Here is a 23,809-nt window from a genome sequence, read left to right as displayed (position 1 = left end):
TCTCATGAAAATGGTTTTTGTACCTGTTGTATTGTTCGCTTTTTTATGACGCCCGATACGCGGATTTTGTATTAAAATTCGTTGTCTATTATTCCAAACCGTTATGAGTCTATTTGTACACTAACAGCCCACACGACATTGTCCAGTCTTAAAATACAGTTAAATATGATATTCCTGTAAAAGCAGATTTTTAAAAATTTTTTATTATATTATATTGAACCCAATATGTAAGAATGATGAAAATATTTTAAAAATATACTCACGCGCCACCATCAAGAATCGAAGCTAAAACGTTTAGCTTACGATTTAATTTTCCGTTTATGTTAATGCCTGAGCTATGAAGACATGTTTGCTGCAAGGCTTAAGATCAAAATATGAACCATTAACTATTATGTTGCACATGCATACTCATAATGCTGTCGTTCGACCATCACCTGGCAAATTCTATTTTTTTACTTATCACACTTATACACGGACTTTCCCTGTCGTAATCCCAAATATAAAGTTTCGCGTAGGTTCGAATATCCTATATATTAAGTTTCATGTTTCTAGACCAAACATTGATAATGGAGGTCGGTAGGTAAATTTGTATTAAACAAATAGTTATATACGCATATATAAATATACATAGAAAGTGTTTATTTTGTACTATAAGCTTTTTACGCACATATTAAGCAAGTATAAATCGTGTAGAACATCTGCATAAATATAATCACAGGTAACAGCTAACTAAAGACGATCATTCCCTAAGAAACCCGAAAAAATCTAATAGAGAATTAATTAAAAAGATTGAAGCTAAAATTGTATGTATTATATTACATATTATCATCGATATGTGTTAAAGTTCTGTGACTTACATCTTTAGTGGTTTCTTCAAATGGACTCAATAATTAGACAATTTGCAGCAAATTATACCCTATCCGACTTAGGCCGCCAACCCTCCGTATTTAATCCTGTATCAGAAAACACACTATGCGATATACAAATATCTATGCGTGATGTTGACAAGCTTATCAAAAACCTTGATTTCAGTAAAGTAACTGGCCCCGACGGCATTTCCATTTATAGTGCTGAAAAAGCTTCAACCAGAACTAGCATCCACAGTAACAAAGTTGTTTAAGCGTTGTCTTAGGAGGAATCGTTTCTCATCACCCTGGAAAAACTCTATATGTTAGAATACAGGTTGTCGGTCATCTCCCTCTCAGTGCAGATCAGTAAGTCTTCTCTGCATCATAAGTAAGTTACTTGAATCTGTGTTAACTATAGAAGTAGTCAACCACCTCAGCAAAAATAACCTTCTTAGTGACATACAATATGGTTTCCGTTTTGCTAGATCTACAGCAGATGTGCTTACTGTTAGTGAATCTTACAACGGAAGCTACTTTTCTAGGGCGATTGGTTTTGAAACAAGGGTACCTTACAAAATCCCCAGCTATGGTATAGTTGGAAATGTCTTTTCAATTTTCAAATCATTTCTCTCTGATATGTTCATGAGAGTAGTGGTTGATGGGCAGAAATCAGAAGCTCATGGTATTAATGCTTGAGGCCTCGAGGGTATATCCAAGGTCCAACTCTATTTCTGACGTTCTTTCCAAATCACATCCTCAGATCATTTGTAGACATTTTTGCTGATGACACTACCATCTATGGCAGCACATTAAAGGCTGTAAACGACCAAGTCCTCTCTGATTCTTTCTCCTATGATCTTGAGTATGTGGTACAATGGGGAAATCGGGGCTGATTACTTTTAATGCATCTAAAACGAAGCTTCTGTATTTACATCATCAACGCCCTGATCCTCAGTTAGCATCAATTGACATTAATGGGTCTCGTCTTGTGGAGGGTCAATGTTTGGACAATCTTCTAGGCTTGACATTTACTCCGGATCTAAAATGGAACATGTACATCAATTTCGTTGCCAAGGTCGCTGGACAAATGATGAAATCCTTCTATCGACACAGTAGCTATCTACCTGCTGATGCAATACTCTACCTATATAAGAGCCAGGTACTCCAAAGATGGAATATTGCTGTGACATCTGCCCTAGAGCTGCTAGGAGGATCTTATCTTGCCTTGAGAAAGTTCGGAATAGACGTAGCCTAGTGGGGGAGTGTCCTTTTCTTTTCTCTGCAACCCCTTTTTCACAGAAGAGATATTGCAGGTCTTTCTCTGTTTTATCGTTATTTTCATGACAAGTGCTCGTCTAAGCTACACTCTATGGCCTCCCCAACCTAACATTCACGGGAAACACTGGTTTGACTGGAAACACTATCAATAAATTTCCCCCACTCTTTATCTGTGCCTAAACCTGAACGTAGATTTCAATGAACAACGCTTCTTTCTTAGAATTGCACATCTGTGTAACTCTCTTCCGTTTACCTGCTTTCCAGCTGAGTAAAATATGGCCTTCTTCTAGTCAAATGTAAACAAGTTCTTGATGACCCGACCCTCTTCAGTAATTCAATTTTACAAAGTTAACACTTCTAACGATTACTATGATATTGTCCTTTTGACCACTGTACACTATTTAGCCCGTGTTCTCTAGTGTCCTTCGGCCTTGATAAGTGCTTATTCTCTCGTAAAAAACAAGGAAAAGTGTCTGTGTGTGCGTGTGTATATGTCTGTGCGTGTACATTGCCTAGCAAACTACTCTGTCAATTTTCAGTTCTCAGACTCGAAGTTTGATCTAAGGGGTAATTGCGATTTGGCAAAATTTTTAAAAATCTTTTTTCAGCCCAAAATTTGGCTGCCAAGAGGTCAAAGTTTAAGGAATTGACCTTTGGAACTTTACTAAAGTTCTCCGCCAATTTTGAGTTAAAACACTTGAAATATTAGATGTAGATTACATGGATATGGTTCGAATTTTTTATTTGATGTGCACCCAAAACAATAAATGTTAAGAGGTCAAAATGGGGTCAAATAAAAAAAAATAGCATAAATAAACCCTATCTGATCATTTAAGTTTTCTTTTTACTTTTGTACACATCCTATATTATATTTTATATTTTCCTTAACCTTATACAATCATAATTATTAAATAAATCGGAAACCACATGCAAGTCATAGTAGAAAGCATAGTGGTCTCAAAAGAGGGGTAGTCCAAATAAAATGGTGTCTTAATTAGAGCAATAGTCGCGCCTCGACATCCAGTACTGCCATACATCATAAACAAATAATGTTATACAATGTTCTTATATTCGATTTTAAGGAGATTATCGAGATTTGTATATAAATAATTTGAGTCGACCATTCGTCATTCCTTTCTAAATAAGGAAGATTTACTTTAATTTTAAACATATGTTCAAATATGCAGAAGATCAACGTTTTGGTCATTTTCGTGATTATTCTGATAAATGTCTATTAAATATAAGTTATCACTTTAGATTATTATTTTTTTAATTTTTTACATCACAATCTATTAAGACTAACTATAAAGCGATTAAAATAAATATATAAAATTGGTACTCAAAATTAAAACCACGCTATCCTCGGAATTCTCTGGTCAGGTTACATAAAATTTGTCAGATGTCAAAACACCGAACCAATACAATCTCGGTAGCTAACGTCCTTTAAATAAATAATTATATAATAATGAACAATGAGTGTTTTTTTTAATATTAATTTGAAACTTGATGTCTTTAAAGTTTCATAAGGATTGGCAAAAAAATAATTATTGTAGTTTACCTGTAACAAGAATAAGGTTATCGTTTCATTATCTCAGTTTATTTTTCATTAAATTACTTTCGTAATAGCAATAATAATATGGTTTTCATTTACAAACTGCGCTACTATTTGCACGGAAAATTACGAAACTTCCGTTCGAACAGTTCCTATTTCAGTTTACTGAAGTTTTCGATTTTGTACATATAGAAAAAAATACTTAGCATACGTCATGAGAGGATTACACACGATGTAACTGCATATTCTTACTCCTATCGCTTTCAGGAACGCAAGCCACATCTATACTGTGAGAGACACGGCCATTTAATGGTACAGACCTGGTGTTACTTAACAAGGAAATCTTGAAATATATGTGTAGAGACATCTCTGCGTATTTTTTGTGCGTTCAAGTGTATTTTCCTGTCGCCTCTATTTCCTTATCTATGCACTTTTAATAACATCAACGCGCGTCTGAATATAAAGTGTCATCGAATAATTTTTCCAATTAACCGTATAACTGCGTTGGGGAGAGATGTTAGGCATGTCACGTTCACAGCCTGAATCGAAGCGAGCGTCGATTGACCTTTGTAACTCTATTTTCTCTTTCCGTCAAGCATAAAACTGTTTTCTTTTACCATGATTGCATTTATTGTTCCTTTGTTCAACATTTGACGTGTTTTTCATTCAATGGCGCCCGGGGCAAACCAGTCTTCCCGACAATATTACTTCACACCGATTCGAGGTGTATGGTAGGAAAATCATAAGTAACTAAGAGTATCTTAAGGTTATTCTAAAGCACATACAAACTTGGATACTTTATTATAGACAGTGCTCTATAGTAATAGAGTAAGTTCCTACTAATGTAGACTGCATGCCCATACATACATCTGTCTGAGACCTTCCGGCAGAGAAGAAGATATCCGTATATAGTAAAGTGTTTAAGGGTAAGTAAGAAATTTATGTTGGTTTTCCTTAATGCTAAGATATCCAAGGAATTTATTATGAGGATGGGATGATATATAATCTGGCCCACATTTAAACCCTGTTTATCATATTTCCATTTGATTTCGAATGTTTTGATATAAAAAAAAATCCGTCAGTAACTTACTTTCATTTATTTTTGAAAGGTTTCATACTCTTAATAATACATCCAAAACGATGTATTTATTTACGTATTTCACCTCCCAAATATTAATTAAATACTATTTATCTGTGCTGAAATTAGCTTTCAGTTTAATTCACAGTCAGTATTTTACGTAAATTAGATGCAGAAATACATCTAACAATTATAGCTGATTGTCGATGATGGGGGTTTTCTACTCAATCTGTTCTGTTTTTTTTTGTTTTTGCTATTTTCCCACAAGGTAACGCCGGTATATGTGTTCTGCAAGTATACACACACACACACACACACACACACACACACGCACACACACACACGCAAACACACACACACACATACACACATATATATATATATATGGGTATTGATAAGTGGTGATTCCTTTATATATATATATATATATATATATATATATTTAAATAAGGGAGTAGTCACCAACAATGTGTATTTTTTAACATTATTTTGTTATTCCGTGTCTTGGTTGTTCATTGAGAATTATGTTTGGATCATTGAAATAATGTTTTTAAGTACTTGAAATCGTTTTTACGCGCGTTTCAGACGTTCTGTGAAGCGTCCTCGTCAGAAATTATTTTCAAATGTGTTGGAGATGTAAAAATGACAATTTTAGTAGTTCATTTGAAGTGTTTCCAAGGGGTGGGGGCTTGTAAGTGTTTATTATTCATTGGCATGTTCAATTTTTATTACTCTTTTATTGGGCTTGTCGGGGCTGCCGACCTGGCTGTAGTCACTCTCTCTTTCTGTTAGTGTTTTTTTCTTTTCCTTTAGGGTGGGGTAGGGTGTGTGTGTGTTTGTGTGTGTTTGTGTGTGTGCGTGTGTGTGCATGTGTGTGCGTGTGTGTGTTTGCTTTTATTGGTTTGAGAATGTGTATACTGTTTTATAGTATTATGAGGTTATTTGCTTCCTAGGAAGTTGACTGTGATTCGAGGTCGTTACTAATGTGTATGTGTGAGGAGGGGGGACCAGCTCTTCTGAAATAAGGATAGAGGTGCTTTCATTCTATTTTGATATTTATTTTTTGGATTCTTGGATTTTAGTATTGTGATTTTTCATTTTAGTCTTTTCGGGTATTCCTTATATTATGTTTGTTTAGAAAGAGAGGTATATTTAAAATATGTATAGGGGATTTTTTAATGTTTCTATTTATTTGTCTCCCCATGTGGGTATGGCCAGACCCGGAATCGGTTCCTATCTTCCCTTCTATCATCCCCCTCCCATACCTACACCCCCTCCAATGCCCCCCCTCTGGGGAACAAAATCTTCCCCACACTAGGAACCGATCCTGGGTCTGGCCATACCCACATGGGGAGACAAATAAATAGAAACATTTAAAAAATCCCCTATTCTAAATACACCCCTCTTTCTAAACAAACATATTATAAGACTAAAACGAAAAATCACAATACTAAAATCCAAGAATCCAAAAAATAAATATCAAAATAGAATGAAAGCACCCCTACCCTTACTTTAGAAGAGCCAGTCCCCCCTCCCCACACATACACATTAGTAACGACCTCGGACCACAGCCGCCTTCCTAAGGAAGCAAATAACCCCAATATACTATAAAACAATATACACATTCCCAAACCAATAAAAGCAAACACACACACGCACACACACGCGCACACACACACACATAAACACACATGCACACATACACACACATACACACATCCTACTCCACCCTAAAGGAAAAGAAAAACACATTAGCAGAAAGAGATAGCGACTGACTACAGCGAGGTCAAAATCTCCCCGGACAAACCAAATAAAAAAGCAATAAAAATTCAGCATACCAATGTATAATAAACACTTACAAGCCTCCACCCCTTGGAAAAACTTCAAACTAACTACGAAAATCGCCATTTTTACACATTTGAAAATAATTTCTGACAAGGACGCATCACAGACCGTCTGAAACGCGCGTAAACGATTTCAATGACTTAAAAACATTATTACAATGATCCAAACATTATTCTCAATGAAAAACCAAGATACGGAATAATAAAATAATGTTAAAAAATACACATTGTTGGTGACTACTCCCTTTTTTAAGTATACATATATATATATATATATTATATACATATATATATATGTAATGCGATGATATAAGAAATGATACACAATGATTAAACATGTTCCTTCAATAAATATATTCTTTGTTTTCAGGTATATAAAAAACAAGGCAATCCAATTCGTATTAATCCACTGCGAAAGTGTTAGCCTACAGTTGGCTTTCAGTAGAATGTAAGTATCAAATTTTAATACTTTCTTATTTTATTCATGTGTTTTGAACTTTATATAAATAAATAAATAAAAATCATACTTATCCGTCACTTAGAAAAAACTTATTGAAGTAAAGAGATTGTCAATTTGATGATGGATATAGGAAGTTTAGAGTAAATTGATCTGAATAGACAGGATGTTAATGTGTAAAAGGCACTTCAAAAATCGTTGCTGTTGTTATTCCGCTTGAGGAAGAACATGTTGTCATCTTGAAATCAACCTCGCGGTGTTGTATCAATGCAGAGAAAGTTATTTCAAATAAACTATGTTTGCTTTTAAGCACACAAAAGAAACAGAAAAATGTTCTCTGATATGCTTTCATTCAGACAGGATTTTACCGTGAATGTATTTAAAAGGAGAACCAGCAATTGAAAGACAGTCACTCAGTTTCAATGAAAATACAGAGTCGATAAAGTGGCAGTGTGTCTTTTGTAAGAAAAATGCCGTGGAAGAGAAGATGTAAGCGCCCACTAAATTTCCAAGTAAATTCTGTGCCCTGTTCATAGACGCTGAACCTCTCCAGACTTATTAATTTATTTGTTGCGGACTATTATTCTCGTCTGTCTTAGTTGTTGTATTACGATGTATCAGCGAACTATTCCTCTGTCCTTCGTCACGTGGTAACCGCGACCGGATAGGAACGCCGAACCTCCTAACTACATTGTCAGCAATTACTGCCATCCACGACCTCGTCGAGCAGTCGGTAGAGACGTTGAATCTCTGCAGTTCCAGGTGAGCATTGTCTGAAGATAGAGGTCCAATCCTATCCAAACCCGGATAGAGGCTTACTTGGCCAAAACGTGGCGAGACGACATCAATTATGGATGGCAGTAATTGCTGAGAATGCAGTTACCACCTTACGAAGGCCAGAGAGGTAGTTGGCCGAAACATCGTGAAACCACAACTAAGAAAGATGAGGGTAATAGCCCGCAATAAATAAATTAATAAGTATTACTCATCTCAATAATGAATTCCTATTAAATAATATATACTCTCCAGACTTTATTACGAGTACATGATTAACTATATTGCAAACTTTTCGAAGAGAACTATTTGATTGTTATCAATACTTTCAAGATATTGGATAGTAATAGTTGAAAATTGATTTTTACTCTTGCTGTCTTTATTTGATCCTTTAGATCTTAATAATGCTTTTTCTAAATTGATAGCTACCGATCTAACATTTTTCATGAACTAGTTTTTGCTCTTCCTATAGTATTTTAATTCCTTACATTGTAATTCCTAACGCCTTATATTAACCGATTTCTATAAATAAGCTAACGTGTATGCTACACCGTATTAAAGGCTCTTTTTATGTCAGGACATATCACCCTATAGACATAGGAAAATTCACTGATATGGTGTAAAAAAACTATAATCAACGAATCAGCTAAAGATCTACCAGGAAAATATCCATGTGACAAAATAGATTAGTTTTACTAGGTAATTTATCACTTGTAAATTAGATATACATTCTAACTCCTTACTTCTCGTATGCAGAATATTGGCCAATTTGTACTGAGATGTAGAAAATGCATCTTACATATTTTTAAGTATGCGAAGCATCAGCGACGGTTTCCAATGTAAATAGAAGCATTTCTTAATTAAGCATAGTTTTGACAAATATTGTAGGTATAAGCTGCAAAATCTTAATGACGGAAATGTTACATAAGCAAACAATAACAACCAGTTATATATTAATATGTAGTTTTGAGTGCATTTGATAGATTTTTTTATATTTAATTATTGATCTCAAAGTATATCTAATGTCTGATATTGAAATTTCCTAATAATGAAAATCAATTTTCTACACTTTAAAAAAGTTCACTCAGACATAAAAACGTTTTTTATTACGAAGTTTTTATAAAAATACCTTATAACATTTTTTGTTGTTTTCTATTTACATAAGTGATACTTATGTAAATTACATACGAGGGGCGTGCAATAAGTAATGCCCCTGACATATTTCCCATAGCAGTAGAGCAATGAAACTTGGCACAGTTATTAGTCTTTCTCTACATAGGAACCACCCAGAGTTATGCATGTCTCCCATCGTTTGATTCAGCTCTGGAGACCGATTTTGTAGAACACCCCAGGTTGGTCCTCCAACCACAACGTGACTTCAGAAATCAAGGCTGAATCATCTGGGAAACACTTTCCTTTCAAAAACAACTTCATGGCTGGGAAGAGGTGAAAGTTAGAGGGTGCAAGGTCAGGAGAGTAGGGAGGGTGGGGGCAGTTTCACATCTACACACCCGTGCTTCTGATCTGGCGACATGCGAGTTGTGTACCGGTGCGTTGTCCTGCAGGACGAGGGTACATTTGCTGATCTTGCCCCGCCTCTTGATTTTGATAGCTTCCCTTAATTTCCTCAAAAAAGCATAATAGGCTCCTGTAATTGTGGTACACTTTGCCAGGAAATCTGTCATCATTACTCCGTCCTGGTACAGGAGACTGTGAGCATGACTCCAATAGTTTCTTCCCCAGAACTGTAAGTCTTTGAAACTCCCTTCTGGGATTCTACTTTCCCAACTGTACTGATATGCAGTTCAAGTGTAATGTGAACAAACATCTAGCTACCTATCTCCCTTCATAATGCCCTCGCAAATTATGTCCCCGGTAGTAGCACCCTACTTTAAAGTGGCACTATTCCTCGTTTGGGGTGAAAATTGAATAAAAAAAATCTGAATCTATTAATTTCGATTAATAGAGATTTCAAGGCATTATTCAATTAACAAATATCATTAACATTATCAAATGGTTTTGGGAAAAGACCTTAGCAATAATAAGGTAGTTTTTAAATGCCGATCATCTTTGCCCATCATTAACAATGTGTAGTCTATATAATAATAATTATTATAAATTATATAAGAATCTATGATATGCGGAAATGTTTGAATCAGCTAGTGTATATTTACTATACAAATTATTACAAGCTAATTTAATAATTATCCTCTCTCTTTAATTAAATACTCTTTGAATAAATACAATGCTACGGTTATAGGAATTTTGAAATAATATCTGCGTGGATTTGTTAGTTTTTTTTAGAAACCGTGTCTATTTTCAAGATCCACAAACCCATCCAATGGAATGCCACTAATAATGTGTATGAATAACTGATTGTGACCAGATAACTTATTAAGTATTGTTTAAGCAATTGGTTATACCCATTACCCGGTCGATTCTACGAATGTAGCGTAGAAATATTTGGAAGTAATCCGCATCCTAAGAAGTTGAAGGTAACCAAAGACATAAAAACACGTCGAATCAAGGAAAATATCCTGAGCTATTTTTGGTTATTCTATAAGCTACTCCAACCTCACCTCGCAACTACCGGCATAACAACTTCAATTAATTAACTAATTCAATCAATTAACTAATAAGCATAAATCTTTAATCTATTCCGTACTAACGAAGATTGCAGACCTGCATGCAATATATACCACACATCATTATTTCGATCAGCCACACTTTAATTCCTATTCAGGCATATTACAAACTTCAAACAAAAATACTCTCCAAAAACGATAAAACCTCCTTCATGTCTGTTAGTTCATTAGTTTGTTTAAATAAAAAAAATCGAAAAGCAACAGCCATAATTCCTCACACAATCTAAATCAAACCTCAGATTACATGTACAAAACGCCTTTTCCAAAACTGATTGTTTGTGAAACACTGTTCCGCTGGCCTTATTTCCGGCCAACTACAATATCGTACCTACAAATCCAATGTAAACAAGATTTGTTGAACGCCCTCTTAAATAATCACGTTCTACACAACTTACACAATTAACGATTACTACGCTACTACTTCATATTCATTAATCCTTATCCTCGAATAACCTTCACGCCTTGATAAGTGGTGACACCATTTTAAAATGTCTTCATTATTGTTACGCCCAAAATGATGAAGTTCGTTCAGAATGAAACGGGTGAAAAACTTTTAACTCTTTTTGTGTTTTCTCATTTGCTTACGTCATTAACAAATCAGTCTTCCTTAGAGCTATCGTGGGAATAGCAACCAGAAGGCGCGCAAAATTATGCAGATCTCATAAGCCTTCCAACGTGTCTGGACTCAGAAATGAGTTCCTGGATTATTCTAGAACAGTTGATTTAGACAAGGCAAAAATCAAGAACAAGTTTCTCGAGACGTTCGAATTCAAGCTGTTTTTTACACATGCGCACGACACGAAGTGAAATGAGATTTTAAATTTACAGATGACGTAACTATTAAACAAGTTATAAACTAGTGTACGCTTTCTACAGAATAGGATCTTAAAATATTATGCTCCACTATTGTTTGCAAATATACATATATATATATATATATATATATATATATATATATATATATATATATATATATATATATATATATATATTACGCCAGAAGTTTTGATTTTTCGGATATAGATTATCGTACCTTATATTATACTAGCCTGGCTGCCCAGCGTTGCCCGGGTGATTAGAGGTAGGTGTTCAGCAAAAACAACACAAAAAAGTGCTAGTAGGTAGGCAGGCAGGCTCGAACCCGTACCGCAAAGAAGACAAATGACGTGAAAAAAGCGTGACGTCTTTGCTGTTGCACCCATCGTCAAAGCGGAAGTGACGAATGTTTAAATTAAGGCTAGTTAATCAAAAGGAAGGGATGGCATTCAAAAATATAGTCGAAAAACAACCTCCTAGTAGAAGCGATTAATGTTCTTAGCTAACTTTTTTAATATTTGTCGCCTGAACGATCGAGCTTTGGAACGATACCTATCTCGTGAAAATCATTCGCCTCTGTCAGAAGATTTAGGCAGACAATTATACATCTATACATACATTCATACTTAGATTTAAACAGTCATGTAAGATTTATATTATAGACTAGCGGGGCCGACCAGGCGTTTCCCGAGTGTTTGGAGGTGTGTGTGCTCGGGCGGGGGTAGGGGGCTATTAATCAAAACCTAAGAATAAGCGAATTAAACAAAAAACAGAAAAACGAACGTTATGTGAAAAATGGCTTAAATAACCCTGCTTCAATATTAAAATCAAACAAGTCGAAAAAAAGACATCTCACACTATGATTCGAACCTAAAACGTTTAGATAATGACTCAACGCTCTAACTAACTGAGCTAAAACGATGTACATGAGATTATGTCAGTTCTTCAAATATTTAGACTAAATCAGGTTATGACGTCGTCTGACGCATGCGTAGAACCGATCACGTAATGAGAGGACGATTTTTGCTACCCCCCCTGTAGAAAAGGCCTGATTTCAGGGTGAAAAAAATTACGTGTTTGGCCAATTTTTCGATATTTGTCGGGGGAATGATGTGGCTGTCAACTGAGACCAAATTTGTGAATTTTTGTTCTGTCTGTCGAAAATTTTAGCAGACACACAAACATACATACATACATTTTCGCTTTTATATTTATAGATTATATATACTAGCAGACTGGCCGGCGTTTCCCAGTCATAAAATACGCTTACAATTATTTTATCTATCACGTCTAAGTCATCGCCTAAAGCAGACCTAAGATTCCTATAGACTTCGAAAGGCCACTCACTAAAAGATAGGTAATACTTAATTGTGGTTGACGATTACACAGGCTAGGCAGAAGTGTTCAGAGACAAACAACTAAAAATAAAATTGTTGGATGATCTTAACTAGACACCATACGAAGTAAATTAGGTCAATGAGATGATATGTGGCAATATGAAATCGAACCACAACAAGTAGTTCCAGCATCCGTAGATAAGGAAGGAAAATGAAGTGCACGGATTTTTTTTATTATCTTCGATTTTTTAACTAACCTTCTTTTACACTATCACAATTACAAGTTTAACACTCTAGTATATATATATATATATATATATATATATATATATATATATATGTATATATATATGATTATTTCATTGAATAATTTATTACTTTTCTTATATGCGTCGTGTATATGTCATATCTAAAATTGACTTAAGGAAAATCGAATTTATTCTATTCATCCCTTTCAGCAAAATTTGTAATAAGCTTTTGCATTTCAACCGGAATTTATAAATACAAGAAAATGAAACTGAAGATAAAACATCTTACACTGCTGCTCTCATTCTTTATGGCCGATCGTAGAATTTGTTTAATCATAATTAAGATCGTATACAATACAGGTATTATTCATTTTAAATGTTTAATATGAGCATGGTTGAGCCAAGTAACAAATATTAAGTCAGTATTTTATCGCATTGTAATTTCGCATAGGTTTTTTCTCCTATTTATGTGCGTATACATATATAACAATTTTTGATGTTATCAATAAATAAAGAATAAATAATTTTGAAATACAATAAAATAGCATGTATTATAACGTTTATATTCTGTGTACGATATTAAAGATTACAATAAAAGAAATATCGCGAATAGATGTTCACATATCTATGGAATCAAGAACAGAAAATCATTAAAAGCAGAGACAGAGATCGTTAACAAGCTCCTCCCACAAATCACAACAGATGAAATCACAGACCTAAACAATTTTATTTATGCAGGTGCCAAGAGGGTGAATATGAAATTCGAAAAAAGCGCGAAAAAATCAAATAAACAAATATAAACCAGAACACAAAAATGGTAAACAGGCAGAAAGTCATGTGCAGAATACTGAAAATTGAAATGTGACCAGCAGGGCGGAGCTAAACAAGAAACATGAAGATCTGAACCATAAAATACCAGCAAAAGAAGGGAGATTGAGATTAAATAGGTATAAATTTGAACCGTACAAACAAAAGATGACATTTGGAAACAATTAAATCCAATTCTACCAAAATGTGTACGGAGAGAAAACAAAAACAGAACGACCAAACCAGACAGAAACAAAACACTATTGGAGTAAGATATGGGAAGAACAACAGAGACACAACAAAAATACCGAATGGCTGAATAACATGAAAGAAGAGTTACAGCAAAGCGAAGAAGGAACAGTGAATTAAATTAACATAAGAGCAGTACACTAGGAAATGTGCAAACAACTGTATCTTGAACGCACAGACAAATGGTACAAACATAAGCCAGCAACATGAATTGAAAACGAGAATCACAAAATCATATGGGGCATGGACATACAAACGGATAAACACAGCCAATCAATGGATGTCGTAATAATTAACAGGAAAGGAAATTCCTGCTAAATCGCAGACTTTGCTGTTCTAGCTGATCACAGGATAAATATCAAAGAAAAGGAGAAACGGAGCAAATACCCAAAGCTGGCCAGAGAACTGAAAGAGATATGGAAGAGGAAAACAATCAAGATCGTACCTATAATAGTAGGTGCACTATGAACAATTCAGAAAAAAACGTTGGAAAAGAATGGGAGTAATTGGAATGAGAGGAATGGTTGGAAAGTTACAAAGAATTAAATTAATAAAATCAGCTGAAATATTAAGGGAAAACCTAGAATGGCCAGACGAGCTACTGCAGAGACAAAACACGAAACGTTACATGGAACCAATAACATTGAAGCTGCATATCAATAGATTCTCCATCCCATTTCCCATTACTCATTCAGCCCACCCCAAATAATGATGCCAAATTGTCGAGAAGGCTAAACCAACATGGAAAGACTGAGGAGAGAGCGCTGAGTAGACCTTCTCTGGACAAATGCTAAGAAAATAGGTACCTTGCGGAGGTTTATTGCCACTCAAATTCCAGTGGAGACCAATGACCGCTGCTAGCGAGAAATCAATGATAAGCGGCTGTTGCGAGAATGCTAATAGATGTACAAATGCTATTGAAGGAGATGGAGAATACTGGGAATCTGAGGAGACTTGTTGTTACTCAGCTTCCACGGAAGATCGCAGATTGTTCACAATGATAGATCCTTTATGACCTGCGTGAAACTTCATCATGAGCAAATATTATTATTATTATTATTATTATTATTATTATTATTATTATTATTATTATTACTATTATTATTATTATTATTATTAATCATAATAATAATAAAAATAACAATACTAAAATTTTTAAAATAATTATTAAATATCAAAATAAAAAAAGAAAATGATAAGAGACGTTCTGAAAAAGTGTGAATATAAACATTACATTAACGTTTAAAATATATCTTATAAAGATATACATATTTATAATGATATACATATTTGTAATGATATACATATTTATAATGATATACAACTTTATAATGATATACATATTTATAAAGATACACTAATTTATAAAGATATATATATATATATATTTAACGATGAAAATTAATTCTAAATTAATATTTCATAAAGACGTGATTTCCCAAAGAAATAAACAGAGTGTGTTTTCAAACTTAGGGATAAAAACAATCAATTTGGCCGGAAAACGTGACGGAAACTCACGAACTGGATCTTTTGGGGACCGAGTGACGTAAACACAAAGGAGTACTTACATCTATAAAATAAAATTTCAGGCAGAGCTAGAGAAAGAGCTAGACGTACTAAAAGATTTGGAGTGTTGACGATTTGTAATCGCCCTGGACGAGGTTGAAGCACAGTCTAAGAAAAGCGTACAGTCTTCCAACAATGGAAACATAGTGAAATAAAAGCTGTCTGATAAATATGCTGAATACTCCTTGGCGTTCATTTGGAAGAAATGGTAATTTCATTTTTTGGCAGATTAATCAAATAAGACCACCAAATGAATGAAGGTAATGATTCTCTGTTTGGCAAGATATAATTCTCTCAACAGATTTTCTGTCCTTTTGTTGTTAAGGAAATGTTTGTTGTTAAATTTTATATGTCCTGTGAACTGTATGTACGTGTAATGTATATATGTAAGCATTTATGAATATTATACGGCATGAAGAAACTTTACTATGTATACACTTCATCGTGTATCTAAAGTACTTTATATTCAGCACCTTACATGTATACAGGTCTTATACTCTAAACAACGTTATATATTCGTTCTGGTGCGATGACCAGAGGCTCTCTACAAGGGAGCGTGAAGAAATATGGATTACCACACGCACAAACACACACATACGCACACAACGCTAAGAAAAAAAACAAACCACAAAAATAAATGTGCAAATTAATATTAATTGGATTGAATAGAATATACAAATACAAAGAAAAAATAAATGCATAAAACCAGAAAACAATAAAGAAAAAGAAATGTATGTCGAGTTGACTAGAAAGAAAGAAAAATAGAAACATTGAAAATGTTTGTTTTTACAAAAAAAAAACAATAAACTTTTTCAATACGTTTCTATTTTTTCTTTCTTTCTAGTCAGCTCGATATACATTTCTTCTTTTCTTTATTTTTTCCTGGTCTATTATTTTATGAAAAGCAGTAGACATCCCGTAAATTTGATTGTCTGTCAATCGAACTGACTGGATGTCTACTGCTTTACTTTTACAATTGTGTTGACATTATTGTACAGACGTTTAGGTGTACTTTTAACCTTATACCATAAACTGTGTTGCATGTAATTGGAATCTAATTTTAATGAATATGCACTTTTGATTGTTAAGGATGCATAGAGTTGAAATGCATCAATGCTGGATTTTGAAGCTTTCCTGTTTTGGGAGGAGTAATAACAGAAGAAGGACAATATTGAACGTTGAGTTTATATGTGATGTACACAACGCTCTTTATATACAGTGCCTTACATATATATAGACCTTATACCCATCGCAATGTAACATACGTACGGGTATGCGACGCTAGATCAATCAATGCCATTTGAATCCTTTTTAACGCGAATCGACCCTTTACAGTCTTAAGCCAACATTTTTCGTGTCATGCTCGGTTTTTGTTTTGATTAAGTAAACACCCTGCATCAAATTTTAAATCTGGCGTTGACACTAATCCTTGTATAAATATCTGGCCATGTAGATCGTTATGACTCACTTTAGCTAGTATAATATTATCGTGATGTATGTGAACATGTTATCCCCCCCCAAAAAAAAAAAATTAACGAGATATTTTTTACTCGAGGAAAATCAAAAAATATATATATCTTTGTTGATAGTCTCTACGCGTGGTAGATCGATACCCCTTTATGTACTTTACCTATGTAATATATGAAAAATCTGCAGGGATGAACGATAAAATTGTCGCCCTAGAAAATACGACATGATTCTAATTTGGTTTGATAAAAAAACAGTTTTCTTTTTTTGTTGCAGACCATCAGCTAGTAAGCCCGTTTTGTGCAAATCCCAAGAGCAATAGTAGACGTCTATCATGTATGAAAGTGACACAATCTTCGATAAGCGAGAAGGAGATTCACCGCTATATATCTTATGCTGTCTACCGATTCAAATTATGATAACAGGACCATTGCAAACACACTTAAAATGCAAATCCGGACGGATCAACGGTTGAGGGTGTGCCCAGAATGATGAAAAGAAAGTGGTTCTTGGTTTGGTGTCTGAGGGCCACATCGTGCCACCTCACATCTTCGAAGTCGGCTCGAAAGTCAACACCAACGTGTACATCGATGTGCTGCTCCGATGGTTTAATGAAGCGACCGCTTGTAGACCATGGGTGTGGCGACAGAACACTTTGCCGGCTCACAAGTCCAAAGAGAGCCAAGCTTGTCTTCAGAAGGAGTGCTACGACTTTGTAGTTTTCTCTCACTGCCACCCCCTTTTTCATAGCCTAAATCTAATGGACTACTTCGTTTAGTCAAACGTCGAGGACATCACCAACATTACGACCTACAACACCCAAGCCACCCTGATTGCCGCTATCGACCCTAACACGACGGTGCATGTGGTAAAACGCATGATCCTAGTTCCAAACCTGCATCGAGGGTGTGATTTAAGCTAAAGGCGGGTACATTAAATAGATGCGTGCTCTACTACACACTTAAGTTATTTTAATTAATTTTTATTAAATGTTTAAAAATAAAGCTCTAGTGTTTTTTTTTATTTAGGCTGACAATTTTACCGTTCTACCTTGTATAATCATATAAACCTGTATTAATCAGGCAAAACGAATCGCAAATAATTTGTTACATTCGTAAAACCTGAATACTTTTCGACATGCACGAAAGATAATTAAAGCATAAAAACAACATGAGATGTATTAACCTCTTTCAACTTTGAAAAAGTGAATTAAGCAGCAGAGATTCTTTGAAAGATTGATGAGGAGATCCCATAGGGATTTTTCAAGTTGGCAATTTTCAAATGTAAAATAAAAAAAGTCGTTAATAAATTACGTTTGCAATTTATGTTAACAAGTAAAAATATAAAAAAAGTGTCGAAGGAAACAATCAGTAAATACGATCAAACTTATATGTAAAAAGATACACAACAGAGAACTTAATGAAATGAATATTTTAAATCGTTGTGTTGTCTTATTGTGCGCACGTTTGTCTGTGAGAAAAAATCATTGATAAAAACTCACATTCTATGATAAAAAGTACGTTTTTGTTCCACTAAGTTACTACCTGTAGTCGTCAAAATGAATGGAAGTGATATTACATAGCTGACTATAACTAGCAAGGCAACCCACCTTTTTCCCGGTGGTTGAATGAAAAGCAATAACTGTTTCATGCTACCATACGATTTAATGTCATTGATATATGAGATGTCACCTATTTTTAAATCAAAATGATTGCCTTTTCTTTTTCTTTTTGAGGAACACATAGTAGTGTACCGAGAAGAAAGCGTCACATGCCTCCACCCACTGGCTTAACTTACAATACATTGTAGTCTATATTCACTGCCAACAACAGACTGTTGATTTTATGAAAGCATTGTTACATAATATCTTTAATAAAAAAATTAAAATACAAAAGTCAAGTATCATGGTTGAATTGTACTCTAAACTGAAGCAATCATTTCTAACGCGCCTTTATCTTATCATAAAACAAGGTGTTTATTCAACTCGCTCGTGAGCAAAAAATGCACTTGTGATGGTAGGCTGTATAAAAATGTTTACTTGGGACAAAATTAGGGTTCCTTTTTATGAGCGTTTTCGATTATCAATTTTCGATATTTATCGGATGCATTACAATATAAAACCTACATCAGATTACCCTGAGACAAATCAAGTAGAGTTATATTAAGTTAAAAAAACGGCTCGGCCATTTTGTAGTCCATTGGGAACGAACTCCCACAAACACAGAGAAAAAGTGACTTTTATATAATAGTAGATATAACTGCTTCAATTAAAATTTAAAATTGGGAAAGTAAAATATCGTAGTTCATCTATGCTCTACACAAAAATATTCATTTCAAAGGCACCCATGTATTATGAAAAGCGCATTGTTGATTTTTCGTGCTGTATTTTCTATTGTACGGAGATAAAATTCCATAAATGCACATGTGATGTGAAGCTGTTTAAACGTGTTTACGTAGGTCAAAATCGAACTTCTTTCGTTTTATGAGATTTTTTATAAGAGGTTTTCGATATTTATCGAATGATTTCTGATAAAACACATACGAGAGAACGCATCCGGGCACATAAACTACACTTGTCTGAAATCTCAAAAAATCGTCTGCGCCGTTTCGGAGTCTATCGAAAATGATCTCACCGACACAGATAACTTACTTTTGTATAATAGCACAGATAGTGATATAAGCGAGCGCTTTTACCCGTATTCCGATATGTCACAGTTCAGTATGTATTAAACCTAATATTCAGAGTACAACACATTGAATACTTTAAAATTAGGTTCCTCTTTCTTCTGCCATGCTCAAGTTTGAAATATAATTTCCATCAATAACAATGCAGTGTGAATTGACTTTGTTTGATTTATTATGTGTTTGTCTCGTTCTTTCCTCATTTTTCATATTCTTTTCTTTGGCATCGCCAGCAAGGATTAAAGTAGTGAATGTTTCTACACATCCGCAGTAGATGTGTATAACTCCCGGGAGACGTAGTACAGATGAACATCTCCACAAATATGCAGTAGTATGTAAATAAAAGCATGATAAAAAATCAAATGTAAAAATAACAATGCCAAATTATTAAATAAATTTCTAATTTCATAGAATTTAGATTTGTTTTTCAACGTAATTTCAAAACTTGCAACATTAAAAGTATTCCTTAATCGTAAATGAATAATCAAAAGGACTAATTTAATAACTCAAATAAGAAGTGTTTGATGGCTATATCAATGCGGTTCCTAGGAAAAACCGTGAACACGAGTTAGTATCTACAATATTAGAAGAAATTTTCAAAGATTTTCAAGTATATTACGTTTATTTATACAATGTGTTGTACAAGATTGGATGGGTTGATATTCGAAATTTTCGAGAGTAGTATCTCTTTTTCAGGGGACAAAATAAATCGATTTTCACATTTAACTTGTATATACTATTTGTGCAATACAATACCTGTCAACATTTAGCGATACGAGATTCATTCTAAAAGAACATAGAATCTTTCTATTACGACTTAATCATAAACGGTGATGCAATGATATCTATATTTTTGTCTCTTGATATAAATATTTTTATGTCCTGTATTCAACGTGTAAGACAATGTATTATAAGAACCGAAATATGTTTTAAGTATTATTAAAATGATATAGCAGGTGTGTTGTAAATTGACTGAACTTTCGTAATGAAGTTTAACATTTTTGAAATTAAACGTAGTGTCCTAAGTTTCTTAGCTTCGGGCTGTAATGGGCGAGGCTGTCTAGCAAAGCGACCGGTTGTGTTTTTGACTATATCGCCTCAGGATGTAAACCTTAAACGAAATAAACGCTGTTGTCTCTTGAATAGACGTGTTTCAAGTCTTAGCTGCAGGCGTTAAATAGGTGAAGTTAATAACGGAAATCTATATTTTAAATATCGTTTGACCTAAACTAACAACAATTGTAATTTCTATATTTATGATTTATTGATTTACTTAAGCTATAATAAATATTGTTGATTGGTAAAATTAAAGAGAATTGTTATTATTAACCCATCAAACTTGATCACGTGCCCCTTGGTTTACTCAGGAAGGTATCTACGTAGAAAAATTGGCAGAAAAAATGAATGTAAGGGTATGTTCGCTTACAAACCATGACGGTAAAACACTGAAGATAAAAAATATTTGTAATAATAATAATTAATACTACCGAATATTTTTTAAATATAATTACTCAGTGAACTAAGATATAATATCTGTTTATACTTTATATTGAGGAATATAAAAACAGATATCTACTCTTATATAAATATATATTTAGTCAATCTCCCCATAATCACACACACTTGATTGAAACATAATACCTACATTGGTAAATATGTCTCATTTCTAAATATAAGAGATTTTAATAATATTTTTTTTTAAATACAGATTATTGCATTAAAATAAAACAATAAATTTAACACAAGTAACGCGAATAACAGTAAAGGTATTGAAACTAGAAATTTGAGATATTCAGTCTTAAATACTCTATTTGTATATTACTGCGACTGCAGCTTTAAATATTAACTAAATTATAATTTACGTCTGACGTCATAGGTTTATGCTTTATTTCACGATTCAGATGATTTATTCACACATAAACGATAATAGATGAATAAAAAACGTTGATGCCTATCAATAGCATTGAACATTATTTTACAATTCCAAAATAAATCTTTTTGTTTAATTTCTGGATTTTCTTTATCTTCCATATCCATTTCAGCTCTCTGACCAGCTTAGTGTATTTGCTCTGTTTCTCCTTGTCTTTGATATTCACCATGTGGTCAGTTAGACCAGCAAAGTCTACGATTTGACAGGCTTTTCCATTTCTCATTAATTATTACGACATCCGGTCTTCTTGCTTGGATGGGTTTATAAGTTTGTATGTCTATATCCCATATGACATAGTGATTCTCGTTTTCAACTACTGTTACCGGCTCAAGTTTTTACATCTTGTCTGTGCGTTCGAGATGCAGTTGTTTGCATAATTCCCAGTATACTACCCTTTCCACTTGGTCGTGTCTGTTCTTGTATTCCTTTTGGACCGTTTGCTGCATTCAATTATTATATGATTTTAAGTCTCATCTCTTTGTCCACAGATCCTACATTTGCAGTTTTCTTGTGTTTTGTTAATCTTTGCTTTGATGTGGTTGGTTCTTATCGAGTAGTGTTTTTGCTGCAGTTATTAGGGATTCAGTTTCTCGAGTTATGTGTTCTTTGCGCATCCATGCCCAAGTGTTCTCGTTATTTTCATGTTGTGTCATCCTTATGAATCTTCTGTATAGTTGTTTCTCTTCCCACTTTTCTTTTCTTGTCTTATCCTTTATCTCTCTGTTTTCTATTATTATTATTATTATTATTATTATTATTATTATTATTATTATTATTATTATTATTATTATTATTATTATTATAAAAAAGAGCAAATACATACTTAAAAAAACAAAGATAAAGCGGAAATTTTTAACGGTACATGGGTTTACAGCTATTTTTTATTTAAAAGGTGTCTGCGTATAGTCTTTACCAAAGAAAACATTTAGAAAATTAAAACCAAAATAAGATTAATTTCATCAACTTTTTTAATAATAGCAGTTCTGGGACTTACCTTGTATGAAATATTTTTTGATTGGTTATTTGAAGAATAAAAGTTTACAGAATAAGAATTTAAAGTATAATTTTGATACTAACATTTATGTAAATATTTCAGCTTAATATGTCAGTAACCCATTAAAAAATCTTCTTTGAGAACATCTAGAATTTATTATCAAGAGTAAATGTATGTATTGCAAATGAGTACAAATAGCTGTATTTATAAAATGTTTTCAAATGATATTCGGAATTTTTATTAAAATATCAAAGACATTGACATCTAGTAAAGTATACACCTTTACTTTTGAGAATTTAAAATAATTAAATTACCCACAAACACCCCACACACACATATATATATCGACACATGAGAAATAATAATAGATAATGTTTGCAAACCGTAACGTCTGAAGAAATTACTGGGAAAGTATGTCCAACAATATTCTAATTTGATACAGGTGCATACAACTATCATATAATTGAACGTAGTTCTACAGTTAAAGCATTAATTACCCCAAACTTCATATCATCACCATTATATGTGTTCTGTAAGTCGATATTGTCATGCGTAAGTAAAGCTAGATATGCCGTCTATATACAAGCAAATAAATTAATAAATAACGTCAGAATGTTCCGCCAAAATCAATAATACGTGTTCTATGTGTAATTCATATTTCCTGAATTCAGTATTAAATTTGGAATTCCGAATTTGTCGGAGTGTTGCATCCCTGTCCCCGTTTTACAAGCATTTTAAAGTAATGTGCACTAATGAACTAATTTCTGAAGTTTGTCGCTCCAGTATTCTCCCTGAATGTTATCATCAAGACGTTGCGATTGGCATCTCTAAATAATTTATTGCGCGCACGTCGCATTAATAATGTTCGGCCAGACCTCCAATGTATGGTACCATTCAGCGCGACGTGATTGATTCACTGTTTCAAAGGTTATATACAAACACTTTAAACCTTGGTAAACCCTTAACGCCAGTGCAGTCCATGAAATAGTGACTTTTGATACTTTGGTAAACGTGATATACAATGGGGAATCAGCAGTGATAATAGTCATAGTAAATTACAAAGAAAAATATGAGACTGAAAATAATATGATTTAGATTTAAACATGGAAAATAACACAACTTGTTGTAAAAGTGGAAAAAGGCAAGTGCGATGATGTTATCCCTACAGCCACCTACCTTGAAAATGCTGCTGTGAAACCAAGCATAGTTATATGGAATAAGTCAGAGAGAGTTGCAA

At 33.7% G+C, this 23,809-nt stretch overlaps 1 protein-coding gene across 2 annotated transcripts in view; it reads left to right on the top strand.

The window, feature by feature from the left end:
- LOC145277615 (uncharacterized) overlaps positions 1-23,809 on the top strand; it is a 578,013-nt gene that overhangs the window by 313,673 nt on the left and 240,531 nt on the right. For both annotated transcript variants that reach the window (XM_080129145.1, XM_080129146.1), the window contains exon 3: positions 6,971-7,048. The gene's annotated coding sequence lies outside the window, so the exon portion shown is untranslated. The remainder of the gene's footprint in view (positions 1-6,970; positions 7,049-23,809) is intronic.

This window comes from Euprymna scolopes, chromosome 6 (genome assembly GCF_053919585.1).
Source record: "Euprymna scolopes isolate OS-2025 chromosome 6, ASM5391958v1, whole genome shotgun sequence".
In the NCBI taxonomy this organism is placed as follows: Eukaryota; Metazoa; Mollusca; class Cephalopoda; order Sepiida; family Sepiolidae; genus Euprymna; species Euprymna scolopes.
This window is presented reverse-complemented; position numbering and strand designations above follow the sequence as displayed.